This window comes from Oratosquilla oratoria, chromosome 12, assembly GCF_046742065.1.
Source record: "Oratosquilla oratoria isolate Oo_2021 chromosome 12, ASM4674206v1, whole genome shotgun sequence".
NCBI lineage: Eukaryota > Metazoa > Arthropoda > Malacostraca > Stomatopoda > Squillidae > Oratosquilla > Oratosquilla oratoria.
Window position 1 is genome coordinate 47,776,496 of NC_134788.1, and position 12,669 is coordinate 47,789,164.

The following is a 12,669-nucleotide window of genomic DNA, read 5'->3' on the forward strand; positions in this document are numbered from 1 at the left end:
TATTCAATGAACTACCTTTATTTTTCTTTAACTGTGTAACTATCTTCCTTATAAGGGGAAGAAGCCTTTGGCATATAGACAGTTAGCAAGTGTGTGTATTTACCTAATTATAGTACACAGGAAAGGAAAAAGACTCGTTGGGTCTCCTACATTCCAATTGATCATACCTAGCCTCAAAATCAAGTAAAGTTCTGTCTACATCCTTGATCTTCAATCATCATATTTAGATTTGAATTTATGGACTCTTCCAACTTGGGCTATATCATCGCCTTCTAAGTATTTATGTATCTATACGGAAAACCCTATTTCTTCCCATCTTCTAGACATGTAGTCTTCCTTAATTTATTCTCATGACCTCTTAAAGCCCTCCTACCCTTAATTAAGAGATCTCTACTGTCAATGTAATCTATCCACTTTTGTAACCTGAATATTGTAATCATATCAACTCTTCCTCTTTGATCTTTCAAAGTTGGCAGACCCAGTGCTTTTAGTCTCTGCTCATATGATTTATCTGCCAGGCTTTGTCTCTTCTATCTTTTACCTCACTACATTTTTTGTTGTACCAGCACTTAATGTACAACTTTTCCTGTTTTTGTTTTGGTACATATTTATCCACTCCTTCATTACAGATTTCTTTTGATATCGTCCATTTCTCTTCCAGCTGTGTTTCTTCATTAAAGAAGCTTTCCCAACTTGTTTTTTGAAAGAATTTTCTTAAGTTTCCCAAAATCAGTTTTGTTATACATTAGTCTTCCTTTTCTGTGTTTCTCATTTCTTTCCAAATAAATTTCCACTTTTAGTTTGAGCTCAAGTAGTTGGTCACTCTTCCCAATTGGTGTCTTGTATTCCATTTTATCCATAATTTCAGGCTCTGACATAAATATCAAGTCTAGTCGCGATGGTTCTTCATTATTTCTATATCTGGTATCCTCTTTTACCCATTGAGTCATTGTGCATTCAATGGTCATGTCCAGTATTATATTTCCCCAAAGGTCATCTCCACCTTTCACTGTCATCTTCTCCCAACATATTTCTTTAGAGTTAAAGTCACCCATAATTACTAAGTTTCCTCCTTTCAGTATTTCATTTAATGCATGCCTTGTGTCTTCCAATATTTTAGATTGGTCACTCTCTTTCCAAGGATATCTTTTAGAGAGCACATATATCACTACAACTTTTCTACTTTTCATGTCACTATTTTTAATTTTAATCATAATCAATTCTCAATTCCACATTATTATTTCCTTCTGTAATCTTTGTCACATTTAAGCCTTTCTTAGTCAAAAACATAACTCCTCCACCCTGTTTCTCCTATTTTTAATCCAGTGATCGTATAAACTTTGTCTGAGAGTATTTGGTGGTAGTGGACCTTTCAATTTTATGGAAGAAAATGCAAAGGAAAGTCATTAAAGTAATTAAGAAGAAAAAAAATCGGGTCAGGGACACAATTTATAAAAAAAAAAGTGCATAGTAGTATATAGTATTTAAGAAAAACACAATGTAGCGAGATACGTAAGAGACAAGTGGAGAAATAGCAAGAGAAATTATGAAAGAGATACAAGAGAAGGGGCACGAGATGGAAAAAGAAATAAGAGAAAGTGCATAGATTGATACTATACTTTAAAGAAAAAACAAAATAGACCTCTAATAATTACACTAAGTTCTCACATGATGGTGAAAGAAGTACTAACAAAAACAGCAAAGTTGGCAAAAAGTGAAAATTAACCAAAATAAATGGATAAACATGGAAATGAGCAATGAGGAATAAGGAAGAGAAAAGACACTAAAAAATGAAGCTAATGAGAAAATGAGAGAACTGAAACTGAAAGAAAAAAATGAGTTTTTGGGAGAGTGCTTGCCAAATCACTAGACTTATACAGCCATTACATGTTATGTCACCCATAGATCCTGCTTATTGAAATTTTTTTTTAACTCTTTAGTAATTGTGATGCTCTGCTAATATTAAGTCATCTGCATTACATAAGAACTTTAATGATGTCTTTCTAATTATATCTGTCATACATACAAATATAAAGAAAACAGTGTCTCCCCCATTTTCTTTGGAGATGGTTTGGACGTGGCAATGCTGCTGGTTTTGCCGGCCATGTCCTATGGGTCACCAGATAATGGAAGAAGTATAGTTGCACAATGCAACAAATGGGGTTAAATAAAAGAACCCAATACATTGTGTTATTTAAATGAATATAAACTCACTGGATGTCCAAATTCCATATGGTATCAACTTCTGGCATCTTGTTGGTCATCATGCTTCAGGTCCCTTTTAGCCATCTGATGGAAAAAGACAACCAAGATTTTTCTTTTTTATATCACAAAAAATGTTTTGCTTGTAATGCCTATTTATTGGGTATTTATTGGGTTTCAAGTTGTAATATATTTTCTATATATGAGATCTATTTTTAAAAATGGTCTCACCAACAAATCATTATGAACAAATAATAGTGACATTACTGAATTTTGAAATTAATAAATCTGGTACATCAATTGAGTACACCAGTTTTGTTATTGTTTCATCCTTTCATTCTGATCCATCGAGATGAATAAAGCTGGGAAGAGCATATCAACACAGCCTCTCAGTAAAGAAAAGCTGTTAGGTTAGATTAGGTTTTGTTTGATTTGGTGGAATCATCTTTTGTTACACTCTATAAAATAACAAATGGCAAGCATTTCAGCAATGAATATTGGTTCTCTTCATTTGAAAATCTATTAATACTTTCTTGTTTCCAAAGATTATCATTCAAACAACAATAATAAAAAAAAACAATGGAGCCTAACAAATGGCAACACTATCACCCAAACCACTGCCTAAAACCCATCTTGACCCAAGGCATAATCAAGTTCCAATAAAACTGTTTATCTATCTCCTATGCACCCACAATTTCAGTGGAGAAGGTTTATGAAAATAATCTTATATATAAAAATTTAAGAATATCAAGAAATATAACAATTCAATGAAGTTGCAAGACCATAAAAATTCTACTGGTAAACTGATAGTGATATATTCTTATAATTCTAAAACTCGATAAATAGAATGTTGAGCCTCAATTACACCCCCGTAGGGAAGCAGCTATTTACCCCTCCGGTTATGTCTTATCTCTCTCTATTCTGTCTTAAGTTGCTGAAGCTCCAAACACAACACATTCAGTAACTGAACGTGTCAATGCCCTCTAGAATATCATCTTAAAACTGCTGAGCCTCTTTGATTTAGAACTGGTTTGATCAGGTCAATGACCACTGGTATGTTACGTATCGGCACCTGCAATTGCAAGGTATGACATTCTTATGGGTGTGGAATACACGTAGGCAATCTTCCTATTGAAGTTTAGAGTTACCAGCAGATGGTATATTTCTATACTCCAACTCTTAATGCCTCTGTAAACAGGACAACACTCCTTGCTTAATTTCCGAGTTGTTGTTTTTGTTTACATTCAACGGTCGGCTGCGACTGTAATGGTACCTCGATAAATGTTTTAAATTCCTTGGATGAACTTTAAAAATCCTGAGAATTAAAAATAACTTTTTACATTTTTAATTTGTATATATATATATATATATATATATATATATATATATATATATATATATATATATATATATATATATATATATATATATATATATATATATATATATATATATATATATACATATATATATATATATATATATATATATATATATATATATATATATATATATATATAAGCAAATGTGCTGTTAAAACACTTTGACACCAAGGAAAATATTAAAATATAGCCTGCAGGCAGTATATTATGTAAAAGAAGAACTTTTGTGACTAATCCCCACTAAAAACGATCACTCTTAATTTTTATTATTCCTCCTTTCTACTACCCTTTGTATTTTTTCGTCTACTATCAACACTTACATGAATCCATGTAGAACAAGTACATGATCTGATAATAGAGGGTAGTAGAAAGGAGGAATAATTAAAGTAGAGTGATCGTTTTTAGTGGGGATTAGTCTCAAATACTAAAATTATGCGTGATTAATTATTCCGTGGGGGATGTCACAAAATTTCTTTTACGTTTAGTTACAAAACGTAACGCCACAAAAGTTTTTACGTTTAGTTACTAAACGTAACGCCACAAAAGTTTTTACGTTTAGTTACTAAACATAACGTGCACTTTTGAAACAGTACCCCCACAGCAAGAATTTTTGTGAATGGTTTATAAACGGTATACAAGAGAATTTTATTTATTTTTCCTATCCAGAATGTAAAACTAATGGAAAAAAGACTCCGGATTTGCCCAATTGTATGTACTCAATTGTAATATGAAGGAAATGAGTTGCGCCTACGTCTTTTCTCTTCCACCTGTTATACCTAACTTTGAAATCTCTTTTGAATTTACCTTGGGGTGTATCAGTTTCCAAGTTAGTCTAAGACTTTAATTAAGCATCTGTACAAAAACCTGTATCTTTTGACATCCCCCTTTTTTCAATAGCCAGCCCCACACCCAACCGCAACATCCCATAATACCTCTTCAGCGGAATTTGGAACCCCAATACGGTTGAGATCCAGTGAAATGTTGCAGAACTGTCTTAATGGTGCAAGAGGTTCAACTAGTACTGGGTTGACGTCCTTAAATAGACGCCATCCATTGTTCTCCGACCGGATGACGTCAATAGCACTCCTTGGGTCTGTGTGGATCACTACTACCCCTTGCCCCCCAGCAGAAAAAGGATGATCCAGGACCTTGAAGATGGCAACAATCTCCTTCTCTAGAGTGAAACTCGTCACTCTTCATAGCCTCATCAGCGGCTTCCTGGTTTGGTGGAAACAAATGGTATCTTCTCTCCAGGCGACTGGAGAGAAGATACCATTTGTTTCCACCAAACCAGGAAGCCGCTGATGAGGCTATGAAGAGTGACGAGTTTCACTCTAGAGAAGGAGATTGTTGCCATCTTCAAGGTCCTGGATCATCCTTTTTCTGCTGGGGGGCAGGGGGCAGTCGTGATCCACACAGACCCAAGGAGTGCTATTGACGTCACCCAGTCGGGCAGAACAATGGATGGCGTCTATTTAAGGACGTCAACCCAGTACTAGTTGAACCTCTTGCACCGTCAAGACAGTTCTGCAACATTTCACTGGATCTCAGCCATATTCCAGGGAACACTATTGTAGATGATGATGCCAAGTCAGCGGCGAGGTTCAGCAAGATCGCCCTGCCTCTGGCGTCCACGATCTAACATATCACTGGCGTCACCATCAAGAACACCAGATTGATGGCCAGGGTCAACTATAACAACTTTATTGCTACTTCGACCTCAGTACCGTGTTACTACTTCGTCACTAAGTACGAAGCCATCTACCTGACTATAGGTAGAAGGGCAGAATCTATCTTCCACAGGATCCACCTGGGATATCGTTGTGAGTGGTGAATGTTACGCGCGGGTAGAGACACTCACGAACATTACAAACTTTGTGGGGCTGCAATGCAACAGCCCCTCCACCACACACATATACACCACTACCTGTTACACTGCAGAACTACGGCTATTCTTCACCTAAGCCTCAACCCGCCGCTTACTTCGGGAGGAGTTGCACGGCACCTTACTGTATCCCCTTCAGAAACAACCCCCAGCTTCCTGAAGGTACGCCCTCTACCTAACGCTGCCCTGAATCGAGGGGTGTTCTTCCCGATCTTCTCCCGGTACCGCCGTTCCTGCCAGTGGCATACCGGCGGACATCGCCTATTGAGTTCATGTGTAAACTGTTCTGGACAGCCGTAAAGGGTGCCACCACCTCCCCACCCCGCACACACACACACACACACACACACACACACACACACACACACACACACACACACACACACACACACACACACACACACACACACACACACACACACACACACAAAAAAAAAGGGGGGGGGAGGAGCAGAACCCCGTAATGGCACTTATATAGAATATCTTTGTAAACTCAAAGAAAAAGAAAACGGATTCGTGCCGACTCTCATGACAAGAACACTACATGTTTCTATTGCATAATTTTCTTCTTTTTCTCTTTCTCCTTCTTCTTCTTCTTCTTCTTCTTCTACTTCTTCTTCTTCTTTTTTTTTGCTTCTTCTTCATCTTCTTCTTCTTCTTCTTCTTCTTTTTTTTTGCTTCTTCTTCATCTTCTTCTTCTTCTTCTTCTTCTTCTTCCTCTTCTTCTTCTTGGTTTGCGGGGCTAATACACGCTCGGACCTTACCTTGCAGATGTTTCGGAACAGTTTATACATAGGGTTTGTTGCCCACGAGATGTCACTGTTAGTACTGTAATGGTGGATATATAAAGGTAGTTGCAGTGGGAGGCGCTAAGAAGATGACAGTGATGAATGGGGAAAATGGAGGATGGAGGAAAAATAAGAAAAGATGGGGGTGAAAGCAGTTATTAAAATGATGAGAGGACGTAAGGCACCTGGGTTAGATGGGTGTCATGCACAGAGCTGGGCGCGTTACCGTCAGAGAGGTAGTGCGTTACCGTAAAATCTGAGATGCATTTCCGTCAATGCGTTACCGATTTTAAGTTCCTCAGAGTGGTACGCACTACCTGCCCGGCAGTAACGCACCTGGCTCTGGTCGTGCGGAGTGTCTAAAACAGGGAGGTACAGTGATGGTGGACTGGTTGGTGAGGTTGTTTAATGTTTGTCTAAAAGAGGGTAGACTACAGGAGGACTGGAGGAGTGCCTGTATAGTTCCACTGCATAAGTGAGAAGGGGGATAAGTGTGAGTGTAGTAGTTTCAGAGGGATCGGTTTGTTGAGTGTAGTTGGGAGGGCTTATGGGATATTTTTTATTGAGAGGATTAGGCGAGGAGCAGAGGGAGTAATTGGTGAGGAACAGTGTGGGTTTAGGAAAGGCAAGGGTTGTGTGGATCAGATTTTTGTGGTAGGGAGATATGCGAAAAAGCTTTAGGAAAAGGTAATATGATTTTTGTACCTTTATGGATTTGGAAAAGGCTTAGGAGAGTGTAGAAAAGAAGGCACTGTGGGAGGTATTGCAGATATATGGGATAGGAGGAAAGTTGTTAAGAGCAGTTAAGATTTTTACGAGAGTAGTAGAGCCAGTGTTAGAATTACAAATGGAAAGGGCGAGTGGTTTGAGGTAAAGGTGAGACTTCACCGGGGGGAGGGTGTCATGTCGCCATGGCTGTTCAATGTATACATGGATAGCGTGGTGTGAAAGGAGGTAATTGCAAGGGTAATGGGCTAGGGATTTGAGATGGTTAAAACAAAGTGGAGAGAAAATAGGAGATATGCCAGTTGTTTTTTGCTGACGACAATGCGCCTGTTGCAGGATCAGAGGAATTAAGGAAGTTAGTGACGGAGCTTGGGAAGGTGTGTGAAAGAAGGAAATTGAAGTTAAATATTGGTAAAAGTAAGATGATGACATGTACAAGGAAAGAGAATGGCAGCAATTTGGAAGTGAATATGGGAGAGAGACTGGAGGAAGTGGATAGGTTTAGATACTTGGGGACGAATGCGATTACCCTGACGTACCTTTCCTTGTCCACCACCAGGAGATATCAATCCACTGTTTCTGAGTTCTGTATCAGTACAGGTCCCCAACCATTCTGACAGCATGGTTCACTTCTATACTCTGTAGTGTCTCACGTGACGCCACACCAATCCTCACCCTTGGACCCACTTCATCCCGCTTCTCGGCAGCTTTCAGGGTTTTAGGTTTGAGCGAACCCCGCAGATCTTTAGGATCCTCAGGGATGCCAAATACTTCGAACAATTTAGAGATTGCTCCCACATGCTCTTGGGCGCGTGCATCATCTCTGATTTTCTCAAAATAGAATCCAGATGGATAATATTTCAGGATTCCCCTGGGCTTGATAAGCTGTGTGAGTATTGTGACCATAAGTCTGGGATAAGTCCCAAAGAATTCAGCACACCAGTAGACCCTGCAGTTCCGTAAGATTCTCGTACGGGAATTAAGAGATATGTGATCGATCTCCTTTACCCCTCCTCCGGCATTGGTAGAACAAGTCCGTTGATGTGGATCTCGTCTCTGGAACCACAAGCCAGCAATCCTCATTCTTCTGAATTTTGTAAACTTAAGAAGGAAAGAACTGTTAGTGTTTCTGGTTCCAGAGCCATGGGACTCAAGGCATATTCCATATCCAACTCAGTCGGTTCCAATAACAATAGTGAAGTCGCCCGAAACATATAGCGTACCCCGTGGTGGGCACTGATCCGTTATAGAGTCAACCCTGCCATCGAACATTTTCTCTTCAAGTCCATATGCCTTTCCAGAAGCATGTACTGCAATAAGAAAGATGAGGCTCAAGGTATCCTTCAACTTTACCAACATTATACGTTCAACCAGAGCAGCAAGTGGCTACAAAAAGAAATATAAGTATCATCTAAAAAGGACCCTGAAAGCATGCACTATTGACCATCGCCAGCTGGAAGATCTAGCTGAAGATCGACCAATTTGGTGACATACAGTCAAGTAAAGGGTTTCAGGAATTGGAGAATGCGAGGCGTAACAAAAGATTTCACTTGCGAACAGCAAGGCACCAGTTGCGACAATATAAGCAACGTAGGCCCCCCGATATTTAAGATTTAATCCAACATATAATAGAACCAGTGGAGCACCAGTTGAAATGTATACAAATTAAAAACAAAAGAAGAAGAAAATATAGGTATTGTTTTGCTACACTCAAAACCGCCTCACGGCTCACATTCATTTAATCGTCTGTTATTTTGATCCGTACCCATCACAGGCAACATGCTATTTCAATGTTATCAACTTGTCCATATTTTACTGCCCGACTGTTGAGTGAAAATGTATACACTGAAGAAAAGGGTAATTCATTTTGTCAATTAGTATGTAAATATATTGTGACTTACTATTATAAATAACAAAGGAAATAGACGAGGTAGGAACAGATGGGGTGAGTAAATATCTCCATGTATAGGGGAGAGAAAACCTGAGTGACGAAGAAATGACAGTTATAAAAAGGATGCGCGGCTCTCATTACCACCATCTTGACCTCCCACAGCTGATGCCCGTGGCGAGATAGATATCAGGATGACCGGCGGCTGCAAAGGGTGGCCTGAATGTGTTAAGAGGTTAGAAGAACCGTCGTAGTGAGATGCTTCCCCAACAGAGTTGCTGGAGAGCCCTCGATGAGACATCGTAGCCAGTCCAGACTGCCATTTAACCCATGGCTGGGGAATGCATGAAAGAGTGGAAAAATGTGGCCACCTTCCCCATCTGAAAACGACCAGACGGGTACCCGCACGCAGTTCGGCCAAGGGAGAGGCGCCGTTGCCCGGGGTGTGGCCGCTGATGTACCCAGAACCAGTTGCGAGGAGCTGTACGTACGAATTGAGGTGGGAGTTGGAACTAATGTATTCAGACCACCCGAAGCAAAACAGGGCGCCCGTCCTCCTACTAATGTGCTACCCTTCCTTTGCACTCCCATACATCCTACCATATTATGTAAACAAACGTGGAAGGATTAATACTCATAGATACCCATAGAAGTTCTTCTGGAATAGACTTATGAAGCCTGTGGCTCCAGGTTTACTGGATGACTGGCAACGTGTGGTAGACATGTTTACCATATAGTTAAACTTGTGGTCTTGTTCTTTTCGAAACACATCCATTTTTCTTTCATATCTATCAATATTTTCCGAGATTATAACTGATTTGGGGAGTCTATTCCAATTGTCTACCACTCTACACAAGAATGGATACTTCCGCAGTTTCAACTTTCACCTGAATTTGAAGATTCTTATTGAGTGTCTCCTTGTTACACTATCTTCTCCAATTTCGAATACTCCATTACAGCATTCACTGTCATACTTCCAGCTTAAGACATTGTATGTTTCCATCATTTCTCTTCTTCATTTTCTGTATACAAGTGTCGGTAGATCCAATTTCCTTAGTCTTTAATCTCGCGTGAGTCCTTCCATGCCAGATAACATTTTTATGACTCTTCTCTCTATATTCTCAATGGGCTTGTAGTGGTTTTAGTTCGGAACAACGACAGGACAAATGAAAATCAACACAAAATATCTAATCTCTTTCTTTTGGTAATCAGCCACAAGGTGCGACACTAGAAGTGTCACATGAGAAATATAGGTGAAGCTCGGACTAAGGCCACAGCTTAGTGGAGTTTATGGTTGTAGCTGGACGTGGAGCCTAACGTCAGCAAGGCGGTAGCAGATGATGACGGCGAGGCTCGATGGGACAGCTAGAAGACTGGACGAGATGTTGTTTGTGCACTGGTCGGTACTGTTCTGCCCATCTCGGCGAAACGCCGACCTTTTAAAGGAGGTTGGCGGGAACGTGAGGAGCTTTCCAAGTTCCTGATTAGCTGACCGCTGGCTGGCAGGGACACCCTTGCGAACTACGCTTGCCAACTACGGGAACTTGGAAAGGCTAGCTCCGAAGATTTCTTTGATCAGTGTGTGACGGGTCGTAGGATGCATCACGTCACTACAGGCTCAATGTCTTTCAAGAGGTGTGGATTCCATACCTGGTTTGCATAATCAATATGAGGTATGAACAGAGTAGTGTACAAATATCTATTTTTTTTTTTTTTTTTTCTCTCATCCATTGTAATAAATGTCTTCCGAATCAGTCTCACAATCTTGTTGGCTTTATATTTTTTACTCAAATATTTTCCGAGAAACCCAAATTTCCATTTATCACCATTACCATTTTTTTTTTTTTTTTCTGAGGATGTTTTGTGGAAAATTTTACTTAATTGTAAGTGCTCATCTCCTGCGTCAGTTTTTATTCCCATGTATTAATCTTTATCAGTGAAAATTCAACAGCAATTTTTCTCGTTTTTTTATTTCTACGAGGTCCTCTGGTAGCTGTACATAATTCCCTGTGCTGTCAATTATCCTGACAACCTTTATATTCTTCTTGTATAATAAATCATACCAGTTCTTGACACATTCTGATAGATTATATATATATATATATATATATATATATGTATATATATATATATATATATATATACATATACATATATATATATATACACATATATACATATATAACAAACAAAACACAGTCTTGGACAGAGACTGATCATCCAAAAATGTTGGAGGACGCAAAGAATGCACTAACTTACTGGAAGAAGGGAACATGGTTATTATGGGTAACTTTAACTGAAAAGAAACATGTTTCCTGTAGGGCTCCTCAGCGGGTAAAGTGCCTCCTCCGCAATTACGTCTTGATGAGGTGCCATTGGGAAAGTGAGCCAGTTCCAGCCAGCCTGTCAGCGTACGCCATGTACATGTGGCCCTAGTGCTGGAACATGTCTGCTAATGTACATTGGAACGGGTATTCAGGGGGGGGGGGTTACGATGCGTGTTTCAGCCGGTAAGGACGGGCCGCAAACCTCGCACTCCTCACAAGACCGCCTGTGATCCCGCCGGAGCGGAGGTCGCCCTCTATCCCTGGCCAGTAGACCGCCTGCCTGACCCGGCCCTGCGGATCATGGAGTCGACGCCCTGGTGGCCCGCGTGCAGGTTAGCTGCTGCTCGTTGGCGGAGAGCAGCCGACAGGAGACCTTTTGATCCATATCTAGGTCGGATGCGAAAAAAAAAATCATATTAATAATAAGATAATTTTTATTTATTATTTTATTATTAATATGATTTTTTTTTTTCGCATCCGACCTAGATATGGATCAAAAGGTCTCCTGTCGGCATGCTCCGCCTTTGTAATCCTTTTGTTTTTTGTAATGACGAGGCGGATGCTATCCCTGGTCGAACGTGCGTGTCACGATGTCAGTCGCGACGGCCAGCCTGCCTCTCCCTAACTCCATAGAAGGGGCGAAGGCAAGCCACTTCTTGTGATTTATTAGGGTGCCACCTTCGCTAGTAGCATCTGGTAGACTGGGTCTGCGGCAGCGACCTCTCTGACGCACTCTTCGTCCACCGACAAATGTCAAAATTCATCGTCTTTTCTGTATTTCTAAAACATTTGTCTCTACATATGTTGAGAGATTTTCTCAGAATGTTTCGCTCAGTTTTGATATGAACAAAAATGTCAAAATGAATCGTCTTTTCTTTATTTTTAAAGCTTTTTCTCTACACGTGCTTAAGGATTTTCTCAATGTTTCGCTCAGTGTTAATCTGAACACAATTGTCAAAATTCATCGTGTATTATTTTTCTATACGTATTTAGGGATTTAATCAGAATGTTTCATTCAGTGTTAATGTGAACACAATTGTCAAGATTCATCGTATTTTCTATATCAAAAAAATCTCCACGTGTTTAAGAGTTTTCTCAGAATGATTCGTTCAGTGTTAATATGACCACAATTGTCAAAATTCATCGTCTTATTGGATCTCAACAGGGAAACCTACTAATGTAAAATATTTCAACAGTGATTTGATTACTGTTTTTGCTCTGGTATCTTTGAGGGTCGCCAGACTAATTTCCTTACTCCCTGTGACGCCTATGGGGAAGGGCCAGGTTCAAAACTAGAGTTCTGTTTAAGAATTATTATTTCCTTCAAAAAAATAAAGATACAAATAAACAATGATCGAAAAATAGAAGTCGCCAAAACTAGCGAAAAGTACAATGTCCGAAACACGTAAATTCACAGAACATAAAAGGCTAGTATTGCCAAGACACGTAAATATATAAGTGTCGATCATAT

At 39.6% G+C, this 12,669-nt stretch overlaps 1 protein-coding gene across 1 annotated transcript in view; it reads right to left on the reverse strand.

Annotated features, from left to right (window-relative positions):
* LOC143030374 (uncharacterized) overlaps positions 1-3,313 on the reverse strand; it is a 32,211-nt gene extending 28,898 nt beyond the window's left edge. The window contains exons 1-2 of the mRNA XM_076193523.1: positions 3,094-3,313; positions 2,215-2,289 (exon numbers count right to left, since the gene is read on the reverse strand). The gene's annotated coding sequence lies outside the window, so the exon portion shown is untranslated. The remainder of the gene's footprint in view (positions 1-2,214; positions 2,290-3,093) is intronic.
* Positions 3,314-12,669: the final 9,356 nt, after the last annotated feature.